This window comes from Centruroides sculpturatus, unplaced genomic scaffold (assembly GCF_000671375.1).
Source record: "Centruroides sculpturatus isolate CEXI.00-Female unplaced genomic scaffold, Cexi_2.0 scaffold1191, whole genome shotgun sequence".
NCBI lineage: Eukaryota > Metazoa > Arthropoda > Arachnida > Scorpiones > Buthidae > Centruroides > Centruroides sculpturatus.
In genome coordinates this window covers 229043-250893 of record NW_019385418.1, presented here as the reverse complement: position 1 = coordinate 250893, position 21851 = coordinate 229043, and the positions used below count along the sequence as shown (strand labels likewise).

The following is a 21851-nucleotide window of genomic DNA, read 5'->3' as shown; positions in this document are numbered from 1 at the left end:
AAAGGGATGAAACATTCTTCACTTTTCTCTCACTATATACCTCTTCTTCATTCACAACGAAATCAGTACTAGGCCATTTGTTGGGTGAAAGTTAAAGTCAATCCAGACCATCCCACCACTTCAATCTCAGCAAATTATGCAAGATTCATTGTTCTGGGAACATGTCTCCGAGTCTCCTTCTGTGTCTAAAGTTTTATTTCTTGAAGTCAGTTATGCACAAATACACCCTATGCTTCTCTTTTATTCAAAAAGAACTGTTGTAGAATCTGTCCAAAAATATACTTTCTCATTCTTATTATTATATATTAAAAGAAAGTTGAGAGGCAATTGTAGCTACAAGTAACTCTAGCTTGTCTTTTGCTGCAAGGTGAGATTCTAATTCAAGCTTGTAAGAGCTGAACTTTAACAGAATCTATCAACTCAGTTTGAATAAAGAAATGCCACAGTGTAGGCAGATTGACTCGCATCCTAGGATAACTGTAAAGAACAATTTCCATTCGTGTTTTTATCATCTAACCATCTGGGAATCCTTGTTCTAGAGAGAAATATTTTAAATTCATTTAAAAAATTCAGACTTAATCTCTGTAGACTGTTCCTTGTTTCTAGATTAATTTTACCTCCCACATACACTGTAGTAAGAGCTTAAGGATCAAAATAACTAGACAGATCATATCTAGTGGATTGAAAATATGATGAGCAGTAGCTAAAATTAAATTCTTTGTAATTTTTGTGAAACATTTTTTTCAAATTCATCACATTTATTTAAAGGGTGTCATTACTTCAGTTCCAAATTATTCCTAAAACATTTGTATCTGCTATACAGTTTAAAGTAGGGTCAATATACTCCCATCCCCTCAACCCAAACTTTCTTTCAGCCATAACGTTTGTAGCCACTTGCACAAAATATTGTAACTCTAGTTTACTTTGAACACTCGTTATAGTCATCAACATAAAAACTCTTTCTGATTTTTCAAATAGCATCTTCTGGATACGTCAACTCCCTTTTCTTGATCAGTTTTAAAACTGACTGAAGATGATACTGGATCACAGCTCCTGGAATAAAGAGACTACAAGATACATCAAACACCACTCTACAATGCCTATATTGTTTCAAATTTCCATCATTTCCATAAAAGAGAAATCTGAGAAAGTTCTTATCATTAGGAAACAAGCTGATTTGTAGAAAAACTTTATGAATGTCTGCAACTATATCTATTTTTTAAAAAAAAAAGACTTAAAATTGTAGGAATCAATTTAATAAGATTTAGTTCTTTTTCAAGACATTAAGACTAGGGAATCCCTTTTGCTTAGCTGATGCATCAAATACAGGTCTTATTCTCCTTGACTACAGGTTTAGGGGGAAAATAATGACATGAAGCTTTCATTTCATTTACAGGCACTACTGCTACATTATTATCAAGGAGCCATTCTTGAAATATATCATTATAGGCTTGATAGAAATCATCTGATTTAAGTTTCTTAACTGTCAAATTCAATCTCGTGAAAGCAAGTTCATAATTCTCTGGAAGTGGGGAATGCCCTTCAATTCACAGTAAATGCACCACAAAATTCCCACTATCATCCACTTTGAACAGTGCTCAAAAAATGTTGCTCTTCAGTCTTATGAAGTTTAAGTTTACTTTTCTTTTTTGAAGGATCAGTGATACCCAATGAATCAAGAGTCCATAAATCCAAAACAAAAATGTTCTTGTTCCACATGGAAGTAACAATCAAGGCTGTATTATTAGATGATGTTTCAGCAGTGTGGCCCATGACCATCCAACCTGATTTAGTTTTTATAATTGTGAGGCCACAAGCAAGCTTCCTATATTTGCCTGTCATCAATTTACCATCCACGTCAGCTCCAATGAGAAGTTTAATTGGTCCACTTTCAAGATCAGTCAACTTAATACCATATCTTTTAAGCTCCAGTAACGTTGAACCTTTTTTTTTTTTTCCTCACAAATAATAGACTGACCAAGAACATCAAAATGACAATTATATATTGCTGATAAATTGGACAGAAACACAGTGAAAATGTTATGATCACAAATATCAGAATTAACTCTTCGAAATAGTAATGTTGGAGAGCTTTCTTTCTAATAAATTTATAATGCATCTTCTTGGCTATGAAATTCAATATATAGGAATGTTGAGAACCAGAGTCTATTATTGCATGAACAGTGTTTAATTTTATACCTTTCAATGAAAAAGCCAAAGTTTGCAACATTACAAGGAATTTTTGTAAAATTAGAAAGTGCTGTGTCTTGTTGTAATGGTAGTAAATCTTTATCTGTTCCCTCTTCAGATGGACAGACTTTTACCCTTGGGAAACTTCTACACAGGGTTAAATGATGATGATGATTGTTGCAAATCAAGCAACTCATCTTAATTATACATTATCTTACTGTATGGCTTTTCTTCAAACAAAGAAAACAACAATATGTCTTTTCCACAGCATCTTGTCTTTCTTGTAATGACATTTTTCGAACTTCCCTACGTTCCTCTGACTTATGGTATATAGAAGAAAATATGTGTATCTTCTGAAATCCTTCTTTGGAAGAAGCAAACAAATCAGCTGCAGAAGGTATTAATGATAATTTAACTCTCTTAGAATTACTATCTTCTTGTCTGTTATTAGAATGCTGAGTTGGAATGAATGTATCAAACCCTTTGATGGCCAACTGCATCCTTTCTCCTGCAGCTTCATCTTGAAGAAAACTTAGCAAACGATGAAGATCAGTCCTACATGATGAGTACTTGATTACACAAGATTATTTGGTTACAAGAATGATCTTGAGTTGTTTTTTCTCTAAACTTATGAGGAGCTGACTGAAATTTGTTGAAGATAAATGGTTTGTGAATTGTTAATAGTGTTTTGTTAAAGAGGAGTGATGTTGATAAACTTTTGCATACAATTGGAGATTGAACTTTTCTTTGTTTACTAGGAGAAGAAAATTATTCTATTCAAAATGGAACATTTATTATTAAAAGTATAATTAAACATTTAAAAGTACCACTTTTTGTTGTTTATCAAAAAGTGTAAAAAAAAACCATTATTGGAAATAGGATTATTTCTTGGGGCTGTGAAGATAATTTACAGTTTTGTTTCATGAATTATAGTAAAATTTTTGTTTGCTTTATTGTGTGAAAATTAACATGATGACAATGGCATTTTACCAGGACAACAGGAAAATTTGGTTTATCAGTGTTTGTTTTAAGGCAAGTTGACTGTATTTAAATTTCAGTTTTAAAAGCAAATCATTTCTATATACATTTGAAGAGTAAAAAGAAAAAGAATTATGAAGAAAAAACTTTATTACATTAACCAATTTAAATGTTTTTGCTATGGTTGAATATGATTTTATTACAGAAGTGGACAGCACGCCGACCATTTAATAGGAGAAACTTTTATCATACAGGTATTAAATTACAAATAAATGTTGCTAGACCGACAAGCGCTTTCAACAATAATTATTTTCATCTTCATCAGGTCATTAAATGATTTTATTGATTATTTGATTAAAAAAAATTTTTTTTTAAATAATAAATTTGAAATTAGTTATTAATTTTTAATGATATTGGTAACTGAGTCTTCTTTGAGGCTATTTATATTAGATTTAGACAAAGGATTACTGCAAAATCTAACTTATTCTGCTAGAACAATGGAAATATGCCTTTCTAATTAGTTCTCTAAAAGCTAATGTTGTTTGATATTCTTTCAATTTAAAGTTATCACCTTTATCTAAAAAAATGGGTTACTAATAGGAAGAATCATAGCCAGTTTATTATATAAACTGATAAGAAAAGGAAAGATATCTTTTTTACTTTTGTTCCATAAAAATGAAATAAAACTGGAGTTAAAAGATGTAATCTATCAGATGTTTTTATTAACCATTTCATCTGTTAAACATATTTATCTAATGATCCTGTCAAATACAAAATATAAACAGGATACTTCCCTGATTATGGAAAATTGTGAAATCATGGAATTCATCGTAGACTGCATTTCTTACTAATTACACACATTCAAGAAAACCTTTTAAATATGCAGCCGTATTTATTACATTCTAACGTTTTTGGTCATATTCAATGACCTTTTTCAAGAATAAATGGAAAAAAGAAAAAAAATCAAACTCCTAACTCTAAAATTTGAATTAAGGATACAAGCATTTTGGAATGTTTTTAAAAGGATATTCTACGGGAATAAAGAGTGCCATCTCTACATAAAGGCTGTCATTATGTAACCACAGTAGCTATTAGAACATTAAAAAGTATGACATTCAAGATATAAAATAGCATAAAAATAAAAATACAAACATACATAAAATACCAAACATAAACAATGTGATGCGCAAATACATTAGTTTAAGAGTCCTTAAGTAAGTTGCAGCTTTGCCATCGTTCTTGCCACTTATAATATACTTGCTCGCCAGGCTGCCGATACTTTGCTTGCCGATACTTCATTTCTGTCTTGGGTACTGCTGCAGTGTGAGTAAGCTCGTGTGATGAGCGCCCGGAATACAGCTAGTTTATATGTTGGCGAAGAAACGAAGAGCTGTGTTACATCAATAAACTAGCCAAGAGGTATGGGTTTAATACTAAAGCTATTACTAGCCAAATTAAGACACGTGGCAAAGTGCAAAATTTACAAAATACAGAAGAGTTCACAATGATGGAATATAAGGCCTTGCTGAGCAGCATCTATAGGCAAATAGGAGCAGCTACAAAGAAAAGTATAATTTACAAAAGGAATCCTACTATTTATCAATTGCTAAGGGCAGACAAAGATGCTGTGGACAAGAACGCGCTTCCAAGAGTCTACAGTATCCCTGCTACAGACACGCAGAGGCAGAATATGATGTTCTACATCGGAGTTACTGGAAAATCCCTCAAAGAAAAGCTGTCAGAACACCAGAGAAACATAAGAAGCAGACAGCCATGCACAGCACTGGCGACTTACGTCTTAGCTGATCCTCAAGAGGTCAAAGCTGAATGGGACCGAGCTAGATTGATACAAATAGTTCGCGACAAAAAGCACCTCCGGTATGCTGAAGCCTGGCATATCTACAAAACCAGCCAAAAAGGATTAGCTATCAACTTCCGAGATGCAAGCAAAGTATTGGCAGCCTGGCGAGCAAGTATATTATAAGTGAAAAGAACGATGGCAAAGTGGCAACTTACTTATGGACTCTTAAACTAATGTATTTGCGCATCACATTGTTTATGTTTGGTATTTTATGTATGTTTGTATTTTTATTTTTATGCTATTTTATATCTTGAATGTCATACTTTTTAATGTTCTAATAGCTACTGTGGTTACATAATGACAGCCTTTATGTAGAGATGGCACTCTTTATTCCCGTAGAATATCCTTTTAAAAACATTCCAAAATGCTTGTATCCTTAATTCAAATTTTAGAGTTAGGAGTTTGATTTTTTTTCTTTTTTCCATTTATTCTTGAAAAAGGTCATTGAATATGACCAAAAACGTTAGAATGTAATAAATACGGCTGCATATTTAAAAGGTTTTCTTGAGTGTGTTTAATCATGGAATTTTCATGAATATTGAAAATAATGTAAAATTTTATGAAAATTAATTCTAGCATGTAACAAATATAGTAATTGTGTCAATTATCTTTTTTTGAAATAATTATTAAAATTAAAAATGAAGAAAAATTACTCATTAGCCCAGGGGTGGTCAACAGTTTTTGCCTCCGGGCTAAATTGGAAAGAAAACTTTTTCCACGGGCTGAACCAGAGGCTGCCCTAGGAGGATTTTGAGGTGGTGCAAGATCTCATTGTGGTGTTACCCTGTAGAGACTGAATTGTAGATAGAGATTACAGATACATTTTTCACATTATCATGCTTTATCAACATTCTTCACTGCACTTNATTCTAAACTAAAAAGCCTTATTTACTATTACTTTAATATGTTTATTTACTCATATCAAAAATAATTAAATATTTGATTTATAAAATCTGTGAAATGATAACATTTATAATAAATTATTTTTAAAAATTTCCCTTGTGTTCTGCTAAATTGTCAATTAAATAAAGTTATGTATTTCTGTTAAATAAACAAAAGTCTACAATATTCTATATTAATTAAAATTGAAGAAATAAGATAAAAATGGCTAACCCCATTTAGGAGAATGATACTTTGTCAAAATTTATACACAATACTCTTTTGTTGTAGCAGCTCCTTTTCCATATTCTCCTTTTAACTTTACATGGAAATGACCTGGGAGTGACACAGAAAACTAAAATAGGCTTTAACAAGTAGGGACTAATTTAGTAGTTCTGTACTTTCAAAATACAAGTAGAAAAGTCATGATGTTATTTTCTATAGAAAGTTGGGTCTGGATAAAATGTATAATAAAATTTCAATTACTAATCAAATATTTATGAAAATTAATGGATAGACTTAGAATATCATAACTATTTGGAAATAAAAGTAAAAAAAATTGTTTATATACATGCACATTACTGAAATAATGGGATCAGTACATCATTGGCATAGCATATAAGCAAAGCTCATTATTNCTGCATTAGCCTAAAGAATTAAACAGATACAAAACAATGTCAAATTATCTGGTTGTAGTGATATCGGACCTTCTTGTCCTCCCTCAACTGCAGTTTTGTCAGTCCATGTGCAATCCATTTGCATGCAGTCATAAAGGGTAATAAGAAATATAGACAAAGGGCCATAAAAAGAAAGGGAGTAAAGGCGGGAAAAGGGACAGTCAGAGTAGGTAGGAGGATGGGGGAGAGAGGAATAGCAGTGGAGTGGTGGAGTCCAAAAGTGGGATTAAAGAATAAAGTATTTTTTTGTTACAATATTTAGTTGTTCCAGTTCTGTGTGATGAACTGGTGGGATGAAATCTGTTAAATCATATCTGATTCCCTACATTGGCTCAGTCAGCAGGCTAGTAAAGCCAGACCAACAACATTTGATCTATGAAAAGAGTGATTATGATCCAGAATAAGAAGAGTGATTGGCAACTGGGCTGAGTGGATAATTGGGCACGGCACAAAGGTTTGAAGAATACACAGGTTTTACACTGGAGAAGAGGTAGGAAAACTTTTTTTTGTCAGAAATGAAATTCACGGCAGAATGCTAAGCATAAAGGAAGTTAAAAAGGAAGATCTACAGATTGTGGTGGAAGAGCTTTGTGGCACACTAAATGATGATCTGAAGGTATCGGAGTTAAGGAAACTTATTATAAAAAGTGATGATTTTGCTAGTGACCCGGATTTTGTGTTGGAAATTTTGCTCTACAGTTGCTGAAAGGAAACAGAAGGAAGAACAGGAAGCAGAAGGGAAACAGGTAGAGGCTGAGAGAGAAAGGGAACGTCAGCATGAGTTGGAGCTGGTGTGGATTAGTGCCAATAATCAAAACAGGATGAGTAACAATAATCTTAGCCTTGCGGACAGCCACCCAGGTGACGGGCCAGTCATGAGTATCGAGAAATTAATTAAAAGCATAAAAACGTTAACGCTGCCAGTTCCAACTAGGTTTAAAAATTGGAACCTATTTTTCATATCTATAGAGTGAGTGTTCCAATCAAAGAATGTGCCAGAGGAGATGAAAGTGGAGATACTGATTAATATTCTGGGAGAAAAGGCCACAAACATTTTAATTTATATAACCAGAGACTAGTTAAATGATTACTTAAGTGTTAAGAAGCTAATATTATGAGAATATGAACCATTAGCTCAATACTGCCTAGAAAATTTCCTAAGTGCTATGCATAGACCCAACAAGACTCGCATACAATTTATGTTGAGACTAGCGTCAGCTTGGGAATATTATTGTGAGATGAGGAAAGTCAAGGATCTTGAAACTCTAAAACAATTCTAATCATGTTGGATAGATTATTCCAGACGTTGGATGTCAACATGGCAGCTCATGTAAGCTTCCATCAGGATGGGAGCTGGTTTAACCCTATTGACATGGTGAGCGAGTGCGATCTATATTTTGAAAGTAAAGGAAAATCACTAACCAAGACATATGATGATTTACAAAGATTGCAGCATCTTTCGGCAGGTCAGGGTACTGATCCGAAGTATGTCCCCCCACCATCGAGAGACGAGAAATGGAAAGAAGGATCTAACTATCACCAGGAAATAAAATGGAAGGAGTGCTTCATTTGTAGGTCACTCCAACATATTTCTAAATTCTGCCCTCAGAAGATAAGTCATTTGAAGTCAGCTCCTAGCATTCAACCTTTACAATGTTATGGTTAACATAAATGGGTGAGATATCGAAGGTATCATAGATTCAGGCACTCAAGTCCCAGTCTTGCGCCCCAAAGATGTTATCAACTTAAATGACGAGGGCTGGGAAACAAGTTTTGAGTTCAGCATTTGGAGAAGAGATTAAGGCATGGATAGTAAAGGTCCCTCTGGCTGTTAAAGACCACTGCAACCAAACTTTATTATCCCCTGTGGAAGTTATGGTGGCACTGACCAAGAAACTGAAGGACCCTCGTCTCATACCGCCAGGTATCTACAAAATGTTAGGAAGAAAAGCTGGCGTATATAAACCTCCTCACCTTCATAATTGTGTAAGTGAAAAAGATAGTTGTGAACCAACTGATTGGGACCAAAACAGGTATTCAGATAAAAGTGATCGATACATAGATCCTTACAATAGAGCATTGTCTGAAAGGACCGATAGTTATAACAGAAGCTATCCAAGCTGAAATGATTCTAGTAGTCGAAATTACAGTGACCTTGTAGATTTTTAAAATGTAAATAAATAGGAAGACAGTCACAAATGAAGAGCAAATTTCTCTAATTTTAGAGGAAGAAATCTAAAAGTTGGCTCTGATAGTTACATATCATGCAGGAGAAATAGTGAACGTGATCAAAACTGGCGAGATCCCAATGCTCCATGGAATCACTGGTGCGACGGTAATCACAGAAGTAAAAGTGCCTGGAATTGGCGAAATGGTAGTAGGCATCCTGAGTATGATGACAATTGGAGCAGACAAGTTGAACAAAGGACCAATAATCAAAGAAAATATTTAGGGGTTGAAGTAGGAGGTACAGCTCCAGCAGCTTTGGATCTTGTGATTATCATCAGGTCAGCTGTGATCAAGGCTGTACAAATTGCATCACGTTTTAAATAAATATTCATCTACTGTTGGTTACTGAAGAAATAACTATGATCCTCCATATAAAGGCAACCACAGTGGAAATTACAGTCCCACCAACAACTGGTGGGGTAACTGAGAACTGTTTATAACATGCCGATGATGGAGGCAGCAATGAACTATTTTGGTGGAATTTACAATACTTCCTGTTCAGCAATGTGTTTGTAACATTAATAGTAACTTTTATTTCAACACATAGTGATAAAATNCATATCTCAATTTAAATTTTTTAATGTAATAAAAATTCAGAACTTAACATTAAAAAATAGAAATATATAATATTCAGTTAAATTTATTCATGAGAATGTAATAAATTAAATACTTAATTTATAGAGATGGAAGGCTACAGGAAGGAGATCAGATTCTTGCCATTGATGGGCAACCATTGGATAGTAATATCTCTCATCAGCAAGCTATAAGTATATTGCAGCAAGCTCGAGGGTTAGTTGAATTGATAGTTGCAAGAGGAGGAATACCAACTGATCATCCTGTTAAAGATCAAGATCACTTGCAAGCTTTAGGTGAAGGAGCAAAGGAATCTGATATGGTTGTAAGTTAAAATTTTTCTTGCTCAATATGAGTAAGTAATATAATCATTGCTGCTATAATGACAAAGATTTATCAGTATATATTTTAAATTAATGTGCTTATACTCACTCATGTAAGTGTTTTGTTACATATAAAATATCAGTTTTGAATAACTATAAAAACAGTCAGTTGCTATGAAGCAACTGTCATTTTATTAGATTTCAAGCTAAATAAATAATTATTTGACTTAAAAGTTAATAATTGAACAATTAAAAGAGCAGATTTAACTATGGAAACATTAGAATATTATATTATATTTGAAAGCTAATTCAATACATAAACTAATTCCATATAAATTAATTCTTATTAAATCAAACACAGTTCAAAAATCCTGTGCTGTTTGGTAATGTTAATGTTATAAATTTGTTATGAAATGTTATTTAAAAAGTTACTAGTTAAATTTTGAAATACTGTCTTAGGCTACGTCCTATGTGGCAGTGTCCAGTGACTGCGAGCATGAATGCGCTTCCAAGCAGAGCAAACAAACTGGTTCAAACAAATGTGCGTGTCCAGAGTAACCGCGTTTAGCATACAGTGACAACCAGATGACGCTTCTACACATGTGTGCAGGAAGCAGCTACCAAGCAAGTTTGATTGTCACTTCCACTGCTTGCGCTTCCAGTGAAGAAAATGGCTGATTCTGTAGATGAATGAAAACAGAATGACAAATGAATTGTGTATATATGTTGTATGTACTTTAATTAATAATCTTTTATGTAATTTAATAATTTCTGATTCTGTAAATCTAACGTTTTAAAATAAAACTTTTTTTAACTTATTATTCTATGAAGATTCTTTATATTTGTGGTGTATCTAGTTAGTGATAACAATTACCTGTCAAATTTACCGTTTTAATGCTTGTCATATTTTCCGTAGCAAGCATTTGACAGTCATCTCGCCACCATTTTGTAAACAACATGCATTCACTCTGGACAGAAGTCGCTTGCAAGTTGGACACACGTACAAAGATTTTTTCTGCTCATGGTCACTGGATGCTGCCACATAGGACATACCCTTAAACATTATTAAGATATTTAAGTGACTAAATAAAATTAATTTTTATATCTTGAACAGAACAACTAACACACTTTTAAATCATGTGATAAAAAATTAAGAGACCATTTAAATATATGTTGTTTACTTATTAGTTAATAAATTGATTTCAACAGTTTTAGCAAAACCAAAAATCTGTTTTCAAAATGGTTTTAAACAGGCATAGAAAACAGAATCTTTATTATGATTTCATTTTGTTTACCTTTTTTTATTTTTAGTTGGCATTAAAATATGCTTGCATTTCATATGGTTCCACATAACAATACTACCAACTATACTCCTAATTTCTCCTAAGAAAATTTCACTGTAATGTTACAATTTACACACTGCGCCAATTTATTATATTAACTTTTTTAAAGTAATGCTACACATTGTTTATATTTCAATTTGTAAATTAAAATTGATGTTAAAACAGCAGCAATTAATCTTAAAATGATAGTTTTTAAATGTTGTTTCTTAAACACAGACTCCAATGTTTATCAGCATTAAAGAAACACTGACATTTTTTTGGTGAGAATTAAATATGATAGACATATTCATGAATCTTGGTTAATAATACTTACTGTAGAATTTTATTAATGTTAATAAAATACAATAATAAAAATTAATTCTACTGAATTTAGTTTGTGTTTTGAAACTGATTTGTCAACTGATGTTTAAAAATGGGTTTTTACTGAAATAAATGAGTTTTTTTTTTTTTTACCAATTTTCAGCAAAACTGGTTAATTGATTTTGAGAGTTTCTGGGTTTTGCCAGCTATTCAAATTCAAATAGTTTACTTTTGACAATTGATCATTTGAAAATTTAAAAATATCTAATTTTTTATTAGATTGAATTTATTTAATATTACATCTAATATTTTATTTAGCATTATAAAATAAAACATATTGAAAACAAGGTCCTTAATTTTTGAGTAAATATACAATAATAAAACAGTTTAAATTATGAAATAAATATGCAAAATGATAAAATTTTTATTTTTTTGTGAAAAAGCTAACAACTGAATGGGCTCAAGTGGAAGCAGTAGATTTGATAAATGATGGAAGTGGATTAGGATTTGGTATTATTGGAGGAAAAAGTACTGGTGTAGTTGTTAAAACAATTCTTCCAGGAGGAGTAGCAGATAGGGTAAGTTAATTAAATATTTTTTATTTGAAGTTTTATTATATAGAAATAATTTAATTGAATATCATATATATAGCTGATCTGTAGATGAAGTTATGGAACATTAACGAAGCCGTAAACTGAATAATAACTATTGCTATCTTTCATTTTATATTTTGTTTATAACATAAATATTTTTAATGTGAAAATTGGCAATTAAATTTCAGAATTTTATTGTTTAGTCACTTCTTTGAATAAGGATAGGTTATTCAAACATACTTTAACTAACATTATACATGTTGAACTCTTGTACATGTTAAAAAACACATTATAACTTGCATTTGACGGGCACCTGTCAAAACGGGCAAAAATTTTTGGCACCGAATAGTTTATCCATAGAGTCTTCATATAAGTTATCTGTATTAAACGACCACCTGTGTAAAACGACTGTGAGCATTGAATTTTGGTTTGAAACAATATACAACAAATGTAATAAGCGACCACTTTCACAAATATATCTGGTCTAAACTATTGTTCAATAACGTTTCCCCCTCCTAATATAATGAATTAGTCTATACTCTCGTTCGAACCCACCTCGGCACTTCTCCCACCCTTGAAATTAGGTGCAGGTGTTAATGAATTAGTCTAGCAACAAAGGAAATTAATTTCAGTTTCTTTGAAATTGTCCAAAAAACGAAAGAAATGCAAAGTGCTGTTGTTAGAAGATCGTTTAAAATTATCACAACAGCAATTAGCGGCGAAGTTTAACTGCGGGAAAACAAAATTTATTTTACCGTAGACCTACAGTATTTTCCTAGGGAGTATAAAATATTGTACACTATACAATTAATTGGCTGATCTCATCAAATTGATAAAATTTGATGAGATCAGCCAATTAATATTGTAGTGTACAATNAGCTCATATACAGTACGTGTGCAATAAATAGTTTCTGTATCAACCTACCTTATTTCCATGATATTTTTAGAAAAATAATATCCATGTAATTTTCGCATGCAAAATGTTCAAAAAAGAATAAATTCATTAATGCAAAAATCAGTTTTACAGGCAACCTTCCTTTTTCGATTCCGAAATTGTCATTGCAGAATGTAATGAAATTGTATAATGAGAAAAAATAATGAAATCGTTTTATTATTAATTAATAATTTTTCTCATTGTACTTAAGAAAATATTTTTTAAAAAATACGGTATTTTTAAAGTTAAAATAAGATTAAACTAACGAATACCAAAACCAAAGTGATGTAGAGATACAACACACTTGTATATTGATGACATAATACATGTAACTGAGGAGCGAACGAAAAGAACCAAGCCGAATTAATTAAGTCGGAAGAAAGAAAATGTGCATTATAATCGAGAAAATGCGACTGTTGTATTAATCTTTAAAATATTGGTATTAAATCTGTCTGATAAAATCATGACGACTCCTGTAAATTGAGTTATCTGATAAGAATAAAATACAATACCAATATAGCCCTATTGTTGAAAAATTTACTTATTTTTGCTCATCTCAAGATTTGCTTAGTAGAAATGGTTAAAAAGTGTGCAAAATATGTACGGAAATACGTTATTACAGCACCACCTGTATTGGATGACTACCTGTCTAAAAGACCACTTTTTGAAGGAACCATGTGTGGTTGCCATAGACAGGTTTTACTGTATAATAATATAGCTTAACCAAAGTAAAAGGAAAACTGGAATACATAGAATGTTGATGAATAAATTTTTAGGGGATTGAAAAACAAAAATAAGAGAAAATAAGTTTGGAGAATCATTAAAAATTATAGATAAGAACATTTTAATGATTATATATATATTTTTTTAAATATAAGATACAACATTACAATATATTTATTTAAAACACTAATTTTTGATAAAAAAATATTTTTGATATTTGTTGTCTATAAGCTTTGTCTAAAATTAAAGTGTGATTTTTCAGTGCTTAGAATGCTTTGAACAATCACTTTCACTTATGCTGTGTGCATATATATATATATAAAAGGTTTTTCTTTTATTAGTACTCCATGTGCCTCAGCTAAACTTAGTACAGCTTTGGAATTATCATCTCTCCTCCTTCCCCTTTACATTTCTAGATGTCAGGAGGCTCTTGCATAGCTTATCCACTTTTTCTATACTATTGGTTTGCAAGTAATTATTCGTCAGACATAGTTCTTAAAGTTCTTTTTATGTAGAAGTTTATGCATGGTTATGCAGTGTAGTGGGAAGAGACTACATTACAGAAACAAAACAGCACTTACAATAACACAGATCCATATGAATCTAATGTAAACAAAGTTGTCAACAATAAAATCTTGTGGCTGAAAGTCAAATATGGTGAAATGAACTACCTTATGCTCAGCCCTCATCATTTAACACTTTGGCACAAGAAATGTTAGTAATTGGAAGCACATGTCTGCATGAATCCAGCCATTTGTCATGAAGTTATTTTAATAAAAAATAATTATCCAGAGACTAGACTTTTTTGCATGGGAAATTATAAATGTCTGATTATAAATAAATGTTAAATAAAATATGATAAAAAATAGCTTAAATAAAAGTAGATGGGACACTTGTGTTTTGTGAGATAGAGACAATGGTTTTTACAATTTTTTAAAAAATATTTATAAGGATGATTATAATTCTTTGGGTTTTTCTTTTGGCTTGTTTTATCCTATTGAGAGTAGATTTTACTAATTTATTTGTATAATCTGATTGTATTCAGTTTTTACAATGGTGTACTGATCATCATTTTATTGATACAAGCAAGCCAGGCAGCTTGTGTGTTTGATGAATTCTTCTGTTTGCTCTCCCTGATTGTTGTTTACTATGGTTTTTTTAAATCAGTTTTTCTTAAATTTGAACATAAAATATATTAAATATATTAAATGAACATAATAAATTGTGTTCATTTTAACTAACAGGTGTTAGTTGCTACTTTTAAAAAATATTTGTTTTCTTTTTTAAGCTGGTTGTCACAGCAGCCGACTAATTGTTTGAGTAGGCAATATTTCTGACATCCTCCCACCTAAGTTGACATAACTATTGAAGTCAATTTACAATTTTCAACAGTAACATATGTCTATAGTAATACCGTTTCAGAAAATTATGTTTCTTGTGTTTAAGAGCATATGTAGTTCAAGTGTGAAACCATCAAACTTTTACACCTTAGTCTTTTGGGTTTTGTTCACTTACCAAATTTTGAAAATCAGTTTTCAAGAACCATTCTTCCTCTCTCTCAGAATTTTCAACTGGTTTGGCTTCTGGAACTTCTTGAATTGAAGAAATTTTTAATGGGTAGAGAGACTGAAGAGCTCTGACTTTTTTCTTCTCCCTGGGTTTTAATTCTAGCATGATGACTTATTCCATCTGAAGCAGGCAATAATTTGATTATTGACTGAGAGGCCGCATTAGTCTTATATTCTCATTGCTAACAAGTACAATGTCACCAACTTTAACACTATTGTTATTACTACTCTTTCTTGATTTGTAAGACTGTAGGACTCCTAAATATTTATGAAATCTGCGATTTTTATGCTGATGTCAGAAAAATCTTTGTAAACAACTCCAATGAAAAAACACTCTTTGTGAGAATTATATTGGAGGTCACTGATTGTTTTCACACTTAGTTGATCGGAATGTACCATTAGTGTCAACAGAAGTCGATCACGTGACTCCTTTTACACGAAAAACGTATAAAAGTTTGAGCCCCCGGAAGCTCCGGGCAACCAAAGGAAGTTATACTTATTACTGTGTGCATCTTGTCTCTATACACCGGACATTGCGACTGAAGGGACATCGCCATACGACAGCCATTCAAACTTCCATGATTATCGCCATTCTACCATTCCTGCGCCGACTACGATTCATACAGCCCATTCAATGAATGCATATTAGTCATATTCTTATAGAGGTATTTGTTTTTTCGAGCATTGTGAACTCTCTCTCTAGATAGTGGTTAGAGCTGTTAGAGCAGCCTGTTTTTATAGTTAACTGATATTTAATCGCATTTAGCCTATATATATTGTTATAGCCTCATGTATCTTAGCTGTAATATTAAAATAAATGCTTGTTTACTTTGTTAAACCTGTCTCCTGTTGTTGAAAGAATGCCTGCCGGCTTACCGACACACTCCTCACTCACTTTTTGCCCTCCTAGCCATCCTATGACCACGAAATCGGGTTTTACCAACCTTGTGCAGTGTAAGTGGTCATTGGGGATTAACCCTTGACCTTCTGCTTATCTCACATATTCTAGTTTGAATTTCCTTTTGAATGCTTCATGAACATTTTTATATATAGTGTAATCTGAGTTTTAGATAATGTGTGTCTACATTGGTATTAGCATCTAGCATTATCAAGTATAATTTTTTTAGAAAAATGCTGGAGTCAATAGGGTTAAATCTGATCAGCAAACACAACTATAAGAGGTCTATTGTTTAGAATCGCTTTACAATTGCATATGACAGCATACATTTCTTCATAATCTAAGCTAGCACATCCAAGAATCTTTCTTAAAACTTGTTTTATCATATCTATAAGTCACTCTCATCAAGAAGTTGCTGGTGGAATAAACTTCCAAGTAATATGTTCTTTTTTTACTTTGTTGCAAGACTTATTCAAAGTCAATTGATGTGAAGACATTATTAGCTCCTATAAAATTTGTACCATTGTCACTATATACTGTTTTAGGTTTTCCTCATTGAGCAATAAAATGATGAAAAATTTGTATGAAAGCTTCTGTAGACAATGATGATGCAGTATACAGCACATGTGAATAGGCAAACTCAGCTTTTCTTTTATCCCTTAATATTAATGGATCAGCAAAATCTATTCCTGTAGTTTGAAAAACAATAGCATTTTGGCCAACTGGTGGAAGTGTGGATGGTGGTATAATAATCTATAAACAACACCATAAAATAGAATGAACAGTCTTTTATCCACTAAGTATCCAAAATATTTCAATACAGTGTTCAATACATAAGACATGCCAACATGTCCTAGTCTTTTATGTTCATTCATCACTAACCATTTAACAATTGTGTTTCCCAGATAATATCACAGGCATTCTAAATTCTGAAGTATCATTTTTCTGACACACATTTGTACTTGCTTTAATAATTCCTTCATCATAAAATGGGTTAAGAGCTTTCAGACATTTATCCTTTATTTCTTCAAATGATTCCTTTTGTATGATACAGATAATAACTTTTTCTCCAGAATCTATTTCAGGTACAAAAAGATCACCTTCCTTCATCTGTTGATTCCTACAGTTGTGTACAAATTGATCCAATCTGTCTTGTAATAGTTCAAGAAGTAAGTATGAATCAAACTGCTGTCTCCTATATTTAAAAGGGATGAAACATTCTTCACTTTTCTCTCACTATATACCTCTTCTTCATTCACAACGAAATCAGTACTAGGCCATTTGTTGGGTGAAAGTTAAAGTCAATCCAGACCATCCCACCACTTCAATCTCAGCAAATTATGCAAGATTCATTGTTCTGGGAACATGTCTCCGAGTCTCCTTCTGTGTCTAAAGTTTTATTTCTTGAAGTCAGTTATGCACAAATACACCCTATGCTTCTCTTTTATTCAAAAAGAACTGTTGTAGAATCTGTCCAAAAATATACTTTCTCATTCTTATTATTATATATTAAAAGAAAGTTGAGAGGCAATTGTAGCTACAAGTAACTCTAGCTTGTCTTTTGCTGCAAGGTGAGATTCTAATTCAAGCTTGTAAGAGCTGAACTTTAACAGAATCTATCAACTCAGTTTGAATAAAGAAATGCCACAGTGTAGGCAGATTGACTCGCATCCTAGGATAACTGTAAAGAACAATTTCCATTCGTGTTTTTATCATCTAACCATCTGGGAATCCTTGTCCTAGAGAGAAATATTTTAAATTCATTTAAAAAATTCAGACTTAATCTCTGTAGACTGTTCCTTGTTTCTAGATTAATTTTACCTCCCACATACACTGTAGTAAGAGCTTAAGGATCAAAATAACTAGACAGATCATATCTAGTGGATTGAAAATATGATGAGCAGTAGCTAAAATTAAATTCTTTGTAATTTTTGTGAAACATTTTTTTCAAATTCATCACATTTATTTAAAGGGTGTCATTACTTCAGTTCCAAATTATTCCTAAAACATTTGTATCTGCTATACAGTTTAAAGTAGGGTCAATATACTCCCATCCCCTCAACCCAAACTTTCTTTCAGCCATAACGTTTGTAGCCACTTGCACAAAATATTGTAACTCTAGTTTACTTTGAACACTCGTTATAGTCATCAACATAAAAACTCTTTCTGATTTTTCAAATAGCATCTTCTGGATACGTCAACTCCCTTTTCTTGATCAGTTTTAAAACTGACTGAAGATGATACTGGATCACAGCTCCTGGAATAAAGAGACTACAAGATACATCAAACACCACTCTACAATGCCTATATTGTTTCAAATTTCCATCATTTCCATAAAAGAGAAATCTGAGAAAGTTCTTATCATTAGGAAACAAGCTGATTTGTAGAAAAACTTTATGAATGTCTGCAACTATATCTATTTTTTAAAAAAAAAAGACTTAAAATTGTAGGAATCAATTTAATAAGATTTAGTTCTTTTTCAAGACATTAAGACTAGGGAATCCCTTTTGCTTAGCTGATGCATCAAATACAGGTCTTATTCTCCTTGACTACAGGTTTAGGGGGAAAATAATGACATGAAGCTTTCATTTCATTTACAGGCACTACTGCTACATTATTATCAAGGAGCCATTCTTGAAATATATCATTATAGGCTTGATAGAAATCATCTGATTTAAGTTTCTTAACTGTCAAATTCAATCTCGTGAAAGCAAGTTCATAATTCTCTGGAAGTGGGGAATGCCCTTCAATTCACAGTAAATGCACCACAAAATTCCCACTATCATCCACTTTGAACAGTGCTCAAAAAATGTTGCTCTTCAGTCTTATGAAGTTTAAGTTTACTTTTCTTTTTTGAAGGATCAGTGATACCCAATGAATCAAGAGTCCATAAATCCAAAACAAAAATGTTCTTGTTCCACATGGAAGTAACAATCAAGGCTGTATTATTAGATGATGTTTCAGCAGTGTGGCCCATGACCATCCAACCTGATTTAGTTTTTATAATTGTGAGGCCACAAGCAAGCTTCCTATATTTGCCTGTCATCAATTTACCATCCACGTCAGCTCCAATGAGAAGTTTAATTGGTCCACTTTCAAGATCAGTCAACTTAATACCATATCTTTTAAGCTCCAGTAACGTTGAACCTTTTTTTTTTTTTCCTCACAAATAATAGACTGACCAAGAACATCAAAATGACAATTATATATTGCTGATAAATTGGACAGAAACACAGTGAAAATGTTATGATCACAAATATCAGAATTAACTCTTCGAAATAGTAATGTTGGAGAGCTTTCTTTCTAATAAATTTATAATGCATCTTCTTGGCTATGAAATTCAATATATAGGAATGTTGAGAACCAGAGTCTATTATTGCATGAACAGTGTTTAATTTTATGACCTTTCAATGAAAAAGCCAAAGTTTGCAACATTACAAGGAATTTTTGTAAAATTAGAAAGTGCTGTGTCTTGTTGTAATGGTAGTAAATCTTTATCTGTTCCCTCTTCAGATGGACAGACTTTTACCCTTGGGAAACTTCTACACAGGGTTAAATGATGATGATGATTGTTGCAAATCAAGCAACTCATCTTAATTATACATTATCTTACTGTATGGCTTTTCTTCAAACAAAGAAAACAACAATATGTCTTTTCCACAGCATCTTGTCTTTCTTGTAATGACATTTTTCGAACTTCCCTACGTTCCTCTGACTTATGGTATATAGAAGAAAATATGTGTATCTTCTGAAATCCTTCTTTGGAAGAAGCAAACAAATCAGCTGCAGAAGGTATTAATGATAATTTAACTCTCTTAGAATTACTATCTTCTTGTCTGTTATTAGAATGCTGAGTTGGAATGAATGTATCAAACCCTTTGATGGCCAACTGTATCCTTTCTCCTGCAGCTTCATCTTGAAGAAAACTTAGCAAACGATGAAGATCAGTCCTACATGATGAGTACTTGATTACACAAGATTATTTGGTTACAAGAATGATCTTGAGTTGTTTTTTCTCTAAACTTATGAGGAGCTGACTGAAATTTGTTGAAGATAAATGGTTTGTGAATTGTTAATAGTGTTTTGTTAAAGAGGAGTGATGTTGATAAACTTTTGCATACAATTGGAGATTGAACTTTTCTTTGTTTACTAGGAGAAGAAAATTATTCTATTCAAAATGGAACATTTATTATTAAAAGTATAATTAAACATTTAAAAGTACCACTTTTTGTTGTTTATCAAAAAGTGTAAAAAAAAACCATTATTGGAAATAGGATTATTTCTTGGGGCTGTGAAGATAATTTACAGTTTTGTTTCATGAATTATAGTAAAATTTTTGTTTGCTTTATTGTGTGAAAATTAACATGATGACAATGGCATTTTACCAGGACAACAGGAAAATTTGGTTTATCAGTGTTTGTTTTAAGGCAAGTTGACTGTATTTAAATTTCAGTTTTAAAAGCAAATCATTTCTATATACATTTGAAGAGTAAAAAGAAAAAGAATTATGAAGAAAAAACTTTATTACATTAACCAATTTAAATGTTTTTGCTATGGTTGAATATGATTTTATTACAGAAGTGGACAGCACGCCGACCATTTAATAGGAGAAACTTTTATCATACAGGTGTTAAATTACAAATAAATGTTGCTAGACCGACAAGCGCTTTCAACAATAATTATTTTCATCTTCATCAGGTCATTAAATGATTTTATTGATTATTTGATTAAAAAAAATTTTTTTTTAAATAATAAATTTGAAATTAGTTATTAATTTTTAATGATATTGGTAACTGAGTCTTCTTTGAGGCTATTTATATTAGATTTAGACAAAGGATTACTGCAAAATCTAACTTATTCTGCTAGAACAATGGAAATATGCCTTTCTAATTAGTTCTCTAAAAGCTAATGTTGTTTGATATTCTTTCAATTTAAAGTTATCACCTTTATCTAAAAAAATGGGTTACTAATAGGAAGAATCATAGCCAGTTTATTATATAAACTGATAAGAAAAGGAAAGATATCTTTTTTACTTTTGTTCCATAAAAATGAAATAAAACTGGAGTTAAAAGATGTAATCTATCAGATGTTTTTATTAACCATTTCATCTGTTAAACATATTTATCTAATGATCCTGTCAAATACAAAATATAAACAGGATACTTCCCTGATTATGGAAAATTGTGAAATCATGGAATTCATCGTAGACTGCATTTCTTACTAATTACACACATTCAAGAAAACCTTTTAAATATGCAGCCGTATTTATTACATTCTAACGTTTTTGGTCATATTCAATGACCTTTTTCAAGAATAAATGGAAAAAAGAAAAAAAATCAAACTCCTAACTCTAAAATTTGAATTAAGGATACAAGCATTTTGGAATGTTTTTAAAAGGATATTCTACGGGAATAAAGAGTGCCATCTTTACATAAAGGCTGTCATTATGTAACCACAGTAGCTATTAGAACGTTAAAAAGTATGACATTCAAGATATAAAATAGCATAAAAATAAAAATACAAACATACATAAAATACCAAACATAAACAATGTGATGCGCAAATACATTAGTTTAAGAGTCCTTAAGTAAGTTGCAGCTTTGCCATCGTTCTTGCCACTTATAATATACTTGCTCGCCAGGCTGCCGATACTTTGCTTGCCGATACTTCATTTCTGTCTTGGGTACTGCTGCAGTGTGAGTAAGCTCGTGTGATGAGCGCCCGGAATACAGCTAGTTTATATGTTGGCGAAGAAACGAAGAGCTGTGTTACATCAATAAAC

General features: G+C 31.8%; 3 pseudogenes; 1 reads left to right on the top strand and 2 right to left on the bottom strand.

Annotated features, from left to right (window-relative positions):
- Window positions 1–1150: 1150 nt before the first annotated feature.
- LOC111638797 lies at window positions 1151–2690 on the bottom strand (annotated as a pseudogene).
- A 3862-nt stretch (window positions 2691–6552) lies between these two features.
- On the top strand, window positions 6553–9350 carry LOC111638790 (annotated as a pseudogene).
- Window positions 9351–18423: 9073 nt separating this feature from the next.
- On the bottom strand, window positions 18424–21494 carry LOC111638796 (annotated as a pseudogene).
- Between the last annotated feature and the right edge of the window lie 357 nt (window positions 21495–21851).